Raw genomic sequence first — 7,903 nt, forward strand, 5'->3', positions numbered from 1 at the left:
GACTTGGTGCTTAGATCCAGACAAGTGTCTGGCTCCGGACCCTCGGTTCGGACACGTGGATCCAAACCATAGGTCTTGCTTCCCGTAAATGACGGGGAGGACTTTTCATGTTTTGTGCAGTCGCTATCTTGCTGTTAACGTCCGTGATAGAAAAGAAATTTCAATTTAACACCGGCAGAAGTACCCCACCACTTTTTTTGACTGTGCTTTGAAGCTAGCCGAGTGTGAGCCGATCTTCAAATACGGAATGTGTCGTGTAGAAAAATCGAACCTCGTCTTTATCCCCATTGTGTTTACTCCGCTTGAAGCGCAATACAATGACAAGCGACGTGCTACACACTTCCAGACAATCAGACGCGTTAATATTTATTGAATAAGAATTGATGAAACATGAGTGCGACGCAGAGAAGATTTGAATATGTTGTTATTGCCGTTTGGGGAATTTTTTGTTGGGACCGTTTTAGCATGAAACGTCTTGCTATTAGAACATTTTTTTCTTATTACCGTAAAGGTATCACGGCCGAGTTTTGGGTGTAGTGTCGCAAAAATCAACGCGGTACTAGATTCATCGCAACGGCATGCTCTCAACTAGCACTGAGTGACGTAACTCTCAAGTTGTGGTGTGCAAAGCAGTACACAGCGCACTGCACAATTTAAATATATCTGTCGGCTACTGCTAGCGTCTCCGCTCCGACGTTCGACCAGAGAATGAGCTCGTCCGAAAAATGCTGAAAGTTATATATCCGAGGATGACGTTATCGGCAAAATCAATCAGAGCCATGGAAAGGAGACAACACGAGCGCTTGGCCGCTGGATGCCTAGACCTGCCGTCGTCTCCACCCCCAGCGGTAGTAGTGATCAAATGCAGCACTCATCGCAGCGCATTGTCAACATGCCTAACTGGTACTGCTGTTCTTTACGGCCCGACGTTCGACAGGAGAATGAACTCGCCCGAGGAATGATATTCTTTAAATAGTCGAGAATGACGTCATTCATAGAAGCGTAGTGTACTGGGTGCTCAAATCTGTCGTACGAGACGCTATAGGCACGATGTTACTTGTCTGGCAAAAGAGCAACAACTAATTCAAACAGGCACGCGGCACATTTATTTATAACTTTTCGTATTCATTTGAGTCACTAAGGTGCTCCCTATTGACGGCTCTGCGGGGATGGATTGACTGATGTATGGGAGTTTTCACGTTCTCCGAGATCTATGCATTTTTGCTTGTTTTTCAATAGTGTGCTCTTGAAATACAAAAACACTATAGCAATATAACATAATTTCAGTTAATTCCGAATTGCTTGGTGATAATCAGACGTAAATCCGTCCATGAATGACAAAATTATTACCGTTCAAAATAGTGACGCAAAAACGTGACATCGTTTGATTTTAGATTTTAGAATGACATCCCGCCCCAGATAGTGCAATAAGACATTTTCAATGCCTAATGTTTTAATTTTTTTAAAATTTTGCAGTATCAGACCCCCTTATCGGAAATTTAAGCCAAATAATCAGAAAAAGTTTTGACGATATATCTAGGGACTGAAAAAGAATATCTTAAGAGCTTCAGTTTCTTAAAAGGAAAGAAAATTTGCGTTTTTCATACGATAGCACAACAGCAGCAAACTAATTTGCTAATTTTTAAATTCATAAAATACTCAAGGTTCCGTTAAGCTAACGCATTAAGCCGTATCAAATAATCGATTTGCATAAAAAATGGTTTTATTTAAAAGTTTGAAATTGTACAATTGTACTAATCGATATTCAAATAAGAAGTTATCTAAAGTAGGGCCCGTCAGTATTCGAAGTTCCAGGGCCCGGATCGGCTCTCGACGGCCCTGTGTGTGTGTATGTGTATATGTGTGTATATGTACATATAAATGTTCAAAAAAATGGTTGCATTATACACGGGATTGTTTTGTAGTGCACATATATAATCTATTAATGTGAAAAACTGATATTTCTGGATAGAAGTCAGATCTTCCTCCAATTACAGCCCCTTGGAGATCTCCAATGGAACAACTTACACAAGTTCAACAGGCAGTGACACCAGACTAAGAGAAACAAAAGTGCTGAGGAAAACACGGAGTCAATCGGTTCTTTTTTATTATTTCCCCTTTTCTTTCTTAAATAAGCAGGAATTCAAGACATGTGGATGAGAGTCAAAGGAGACATAAATGGGAGATAGAAATGAAGGTAGAAAACTACAAAAATGGTAAGTTTTTTAGTACACATGTGTTATGTTATATATACAAATTGAACCAATATACTAAATACGCGTCGATTTCCTGCTTAAATGGAATCGAAAGTCTTACTGTAATGTTACAATCCAATTGATACAAACATTACAGTAAGGCGGGGCTAGTTGATGGAACGATGACCTCGGAACATGTCTGGCACTGTACACGAAATGGGTCATCGGAAAGTCAATTGAGCTAACACCTTCCTAAATCCGTGAACCAAGTTATTTGCATGAATGTTTAAATACATGCAAACATCTTTTTTCTGTAAATCACTACCAGCTAGTGGGAGATAGGATGGTTAACACACACGCACACACACACACACATGTGTTATGTTATATATACAAATTGAACCAATATACTAAATACGCGTCGATTTCCTGCTTAAATGGAATCGAAAGTCTTACTGTAATGTTACAATCCAATTGATACAAACATTACAGTAAGGCGGGGCTAGTTGATGGAACGATGACCTCGGAACATGTCTGGCACTGTACACGAAATGGGTCATCGGAAAGTCAATTGAGCTAACACCTTCCTAAATCCGTGAACCAAGTTATTTGCATGAATGTTTAAATACATGCAAACATCTTTTTTCTGTAAATCACTACCAGCTAGTGGGAGATAGGATGGTTAACACACACGCACACACACACACATGTGTTATGTTATATATACAAATTGAACCAATATACTAAATACGCGTCGATTTCCTGCTTAAATGGAATCGAAAGTTTTACTGTAATGTTACAATCCAATTGATACAAACATTACAGTAAGGCGGGGCTAGTTGATGGAACGATGACCTCGGAACATGTCTGGCACTGTACACGAAATGGGTCATCGGAAAGTCAATTGAGCTAACACCTTCCTAAATCCGTGAACCAAGTTATTTGCATGAATGTTTAAATACATGCAAACATCTTTTTTCTGTAAATCACTACCAGCTAGTGGGAGATAGGATGGTTAACACACACACACATATTAAAAATACCAAACTAACTTAGTACGTTGATTTCATGAAACGATACTGTTATCAGTCATTTTAACTTTTTAGATAATTCGGGAATCCTGGGAATCGAAGAGGGGCATTTAGCCCCGGTGGGGCGTATTATACCCTTTTACCCTAATGGGAAGGCGGACACTTAGATTAGAATGGCAATGAGAAAAGGCGTACAGTTAGGCATTAGAAGGTGATATTCATGAAAGATCACATAGCTTCAACGAGTTTTCCAGTATTTCTTATCAGAGGACGCTCGAAATTTCGTGGAACAATGGAAGGTTAGGAATCCCAAACAAGCCTTGGTTCAAGGAGATGGATAAGGCTCGTGACTTCATTTGGATGATATCTCGGGTCATGTCCAGTCATTATACGTTGGATGAGCATCTCCGGTGTAGTGGTGTCGTGGAGAGCGTTCTCAGCGCTTATGATGACAATTATCGCAACATTAAACATGTTGTCTGGTCGTGCGCCTCTCATATACAGATTTTTTAACGCGATAGATATCCAAATTCAGTTATCTCTTCTCATTTAATTGATATGCTGTCTGCTACAGAGTTCCCAGCGGATCCAAGGAGGGCAGTCGGCGATGCGGTTCATGATGTCCTGTAGTATTCTTCCGTATGGCAAAAATCTGCAAGTTTAATTTCTTCTTTTCCCTAACATTGATGTCCGGCCAATCTTCACTTTCCCTGATACGGTCTCTTCTACTCTTATGTTGAAATCAATTCCTCTTGTGTATATCCTTTGGCTTTCTTATAATAAGCCTAATAGAGTTTCTCCTTGTTTCAAATGTTAATCAAATAATAGTTTGTGCTGAAAAATAACAAATTGTGTGTTAAAATATATTCCCCCTAGTATCACTAAAAAGTTTAAATTTTAAACGAATTCTAAATATTATACCATATTTTCAAGAAATTTAAATTGTGAGCCAAAATGCAAAATGCATATCTCAATAAAAATTGAAATTATTGCGCATCGAGAATTTCAGACGCATGCATTTTATGCGCAAGACAAAATATGCGATTAATTTCAGGTTTCAGTTTGTTCCAAACTTTCGAGTGGGTATTTCCCGTCTCGGATATTTTCGAGTGGGTAGTACTACCCATACTACCCACGCTATCCGCCGGCCCTGATTACGATAGATGTGATGAATCCGTTAAAGAGCTGAAAAGCCATCACCGCTCAGAATGATCATGCCAGATCCTGAAGAGTAACTTCCAGAGTAGTGCTACTGTACGAAACGAACGAAGGGCAGAAGTCAATGTGAGTCACAGCGGACGTTACTCGTTACCTCTCGGTCCAACTCTGCGGCTACCCAGAAAATCGTGAGTTTCGCGGATCACTAACGGTGATGGGTGAGACACTAGATGAAGTGAAAGTGTCGGTGATGGATACAGTAGACGCTATCGTGAACTGGATGAACGGGGTCAAGCTGCAGATAGCTCACAAGACGGATATGAATGTGCTGACCAACAGCAACTGCAAAGATCACCGTCGGCCTTGATACTGTGATATAGGGTTCCTGCCTGGGATGCGGCGCTAAAAACCAAGCGGAACCGCGAAATTTTGAACAAGACGTACCGACTGATGGCAGCATGAGTAGCGAGCGCCAACAGAACAATATCGTCGGATGCAGTATGCGTTATCGCCTGGATGATCCTCCCTGGCGGAGGATAGCTATTGCTACAGTCAAAGAAACGCCAGAAATGCGAAAAAGACAGTGAGAATCGAATCGATGGTGACGTGGAAGCAGTAATGGGACAATACAGAAAGGACACCGCTCTTGTCATATCTTCATCGGTTCGAGCACACAATATCACCTTTCTGCTCGGAGTGTACGAACGTCGAGGAGACACCCTAAGCATATGGTCTTCGAATGTCCGAGGTTCGAAGCGACGTGCTACTTGAAATGGGAGCACCAGACATCAACCCGGAAAATGTAGCCTACAGAATCACAAGCGACGTAAACACGAGGAACGCAATCAACAGAGTGGTGATACAGATCATGACCGCCTTACAACGAAAATAGCGTAACGAGAAACGCTTTCAGGAGAGATATCACCACCAGGAAACTCTCCGCAAGAGTAGGCAAGATCCACCGCCGAGGACTAGTCGAGTAGAATGCGTCAAAGTATCGAGTAGGGGTTATCAAGACGCCAGGGGATCTAACGCCACTCTCCATGAGAAATCGCTGACCAACCACGGCACCCTACCGGTTGACCCAATAGAAATATATCGAAAACAAAAGAAGAATCGTTATCGGGAGAACTTCTTTCGCCGGGGAGCTCTCCGTCAGCGTAAACTAGATTCACCTCCGGGGACTAGACTGAGTAGATCGCAACAAGACACCACCAGTCGCGGGTCGTCGGGGCACCAGTGAACCGGATGCCCTGCTCCAAAGCAATCACCGAACCGACCTCGGCACCTCACTGGTTGGATCGATTTCGGGAGAACTTCCCTCAGCGGGGAATTCTCCATCGAAGTAGGCTAGGTCTACCGTTGGGGACTAGGCCGAGTAGTTCGCGAACAAGTCGGGATCCCGACGAGTAAGTGGTGCTGAATAGTACAAGAAGGGAGTTGCGGCGCTAAATAGCACAAGGGAACCGAGTCGTGGTGCAGAATGACACAAAAGAGCGGAAGGTCTCAGTAAATTAGACAATCTGAAGTTGCCGCACAGATTGGCTTAGTAGCGGAAGAGCACTATGTCTCGTTACACAGCTAGCTCAGATTCCCATGGTCTATATGGATGCTGGTGAACTGGTGGTGTGTCGAGGAGTGGTGCTGTGACCCTACTGAAGAAACTACTAAGTAATTGAAATAGAGTGGGTGCTATACACATGAAAACCCCTCCCGAAGCAATGCCGTAAGGTAGTGCCCGGGAGGAATCAGGTTCTGGACAAGAGCAGTGGTTTTTAGCGGATCGGGCGATGGTAAACCCAAACCCGTCCCCTGCGACGCTAGGGTTTTCGTGCATTTTTATCTGCAGTCAAAGGGCTTTTTTGTTAGTTTTGTTAGTATAATAAATATGAGTTCTTTTGAAAAAAAATATCAGAAATTTACTTGATATAGAGTAGCCCTTATTAATCGCATTAGCTAGGATGTCGCTTTTTTAAATTGATGACTAGGCATACAATGAATGGATTGTACTTAAATAGCTATCTACATCATTACTTCGTCCCTAAGAAGCGCTACCACAACAAAGCTGTCGTGAAAAATAGAAAATACTACCTTTTTAATTCTACCATTGGAACCAATGAGTTGAAAATAGATAGTAGAAGATGCTTTAATTTGTTCAAATGAGTGGAATGAATGGAGAAGATATGCATTAGAGCACAGTAACCCTACTATAATAATTTAGCTTGGATATCTTCACGAAAAGTTTTCGTCTTTAACAATAGAACTTACCCAAAAGTTTATACGTACCTTTTAAGAACACATTAATACTGTTGTCCAACTCCCAATCTGTGATCTGCCTCAATGGAGAGTACGAAGCAGAAGCTGGATCTGCAAATATGTACAAAATAAAAATTGTTATAAGTTCAATTTAAACTAACACACTGTGCCGTGTCAAATAAACGAACTTGAAACCATCTAAGTGAAATTCTTCGAATATGTAGTTGAATAGTGTTTCAGTACCAGGAGAAACTGGAACTACTTCTCTATTTTTTATTTTTCTGATAGAAAAACGAACGAAAAAGTAGGCTTGTTCCAGTACACGACTCTTGTCTTTTTTATCCACAGCAAAAAGAAGCAAGAAAATCCTACTCCTGTTCACTTCGGGTCGCTACCAGAAGCATAATAATGAAAAGTAGTGAAAATCGGAACTGCCTGTTTGCTCTGGAGTATTTCCAGTTTCTCCAGATGCTGTAACACACTAAGGAGCATTTTTTTGACCCGGAGAAAAAGAATCGGGTGCTGGAACAAACCGAACATTCTTACCTTTGCTAATACAGACTGGTTCCGGCACGAACGACTCCGTCGGACTGGGCTCCGTTATGCTCTCGATGGTACTTTCATCATCCGAAGATTCGGTACACATATCCACGTCGACGAATTCCGGTTATTGCATTTATTTCGACCTAGATAGAAAAAATAAAAATGATTAATTCTATGTGGAATTTTGTCATCATAATAAACAAAGGCCATTTGGTTGGCATATTCAATTTGTTGTAAGATAAGGCGCTTCCAGAAATTTCCGGGACAATAAACGTCATTTTCTTTTTGTTCAAAATATCAAAACAATTAATTCTACCGCCATTATTAGTAATGTTTTCCTTTCCGCTTCAAAAATTAAATTTTAAAGAATAATCTTACCTTACAAACTAGAGAAAAAATCCGGAGTTCTTGCAAAACTGCGTTCGTTTTTGAAAATTTTCGCCACACTCGACTCGATCAAACGGACAACTATGAACAATAAAATCGTTGATGCATTTCGATACAGAAAACAGTGTACTAGATTTGCGGTGTGTGGATGTATGAGTGCAAGAAATATGACGTCACGTGAATTGAAAAAGAAGGTTCCCAGTCTTCGTAATTGCGATCAGATCAGTTAAATAGATGTCAATCAAATGGTCGATGTTAAGTCAAATCGGACTACGTCTCAAAACATAAAAAATAAGATAATGATAGTACTGGATAAAGAATTTCTTCAGCTGA

General features: G+C 41.0%; 1 long non-coding RNA gene across 1 annotated transcript; it reads right to left on the reverse strand.

Annotated features, from left to right (window-relative positions):
* Positions 1 to 3,438: 3,438 nt before the first annotated feature.
* On the reverse strand, positions 3,439 to 7,645 carry LOC131687168 (uncharacterized). The gene is made up of 4 exons (XR_009305199.1): positions 7,562 to 7,645; positions 7,187 to 7,326; positions 6,671 to 6,751; positions 3,439 to 4,060 (listed from the first exon to the last, which is right to left on the reverse strand). It is a non-coding gene; the product is annotated as an uncharacterized LOC131687168 (long non-coding RNA).
* Between the last annotated feature and the right edge of the window lie 258 nt (positions 7,646 to 7,903).

The sequence above is a fragment of the Topomyia yanbarensis genome, chromosome 3 (genome assembly GCF_030247195.1).
Source record: "Topomyia yanbarensis strain Yona2022 chromosome 3, ASM3024719v1, whole genome shotgun sequence".
Lineage (NCBI taxonomy): Eukaryota > Metazoa > Arthropoda > Insecta > Diptera > Culicidae > Topomyia > Topomyia yanbarensis.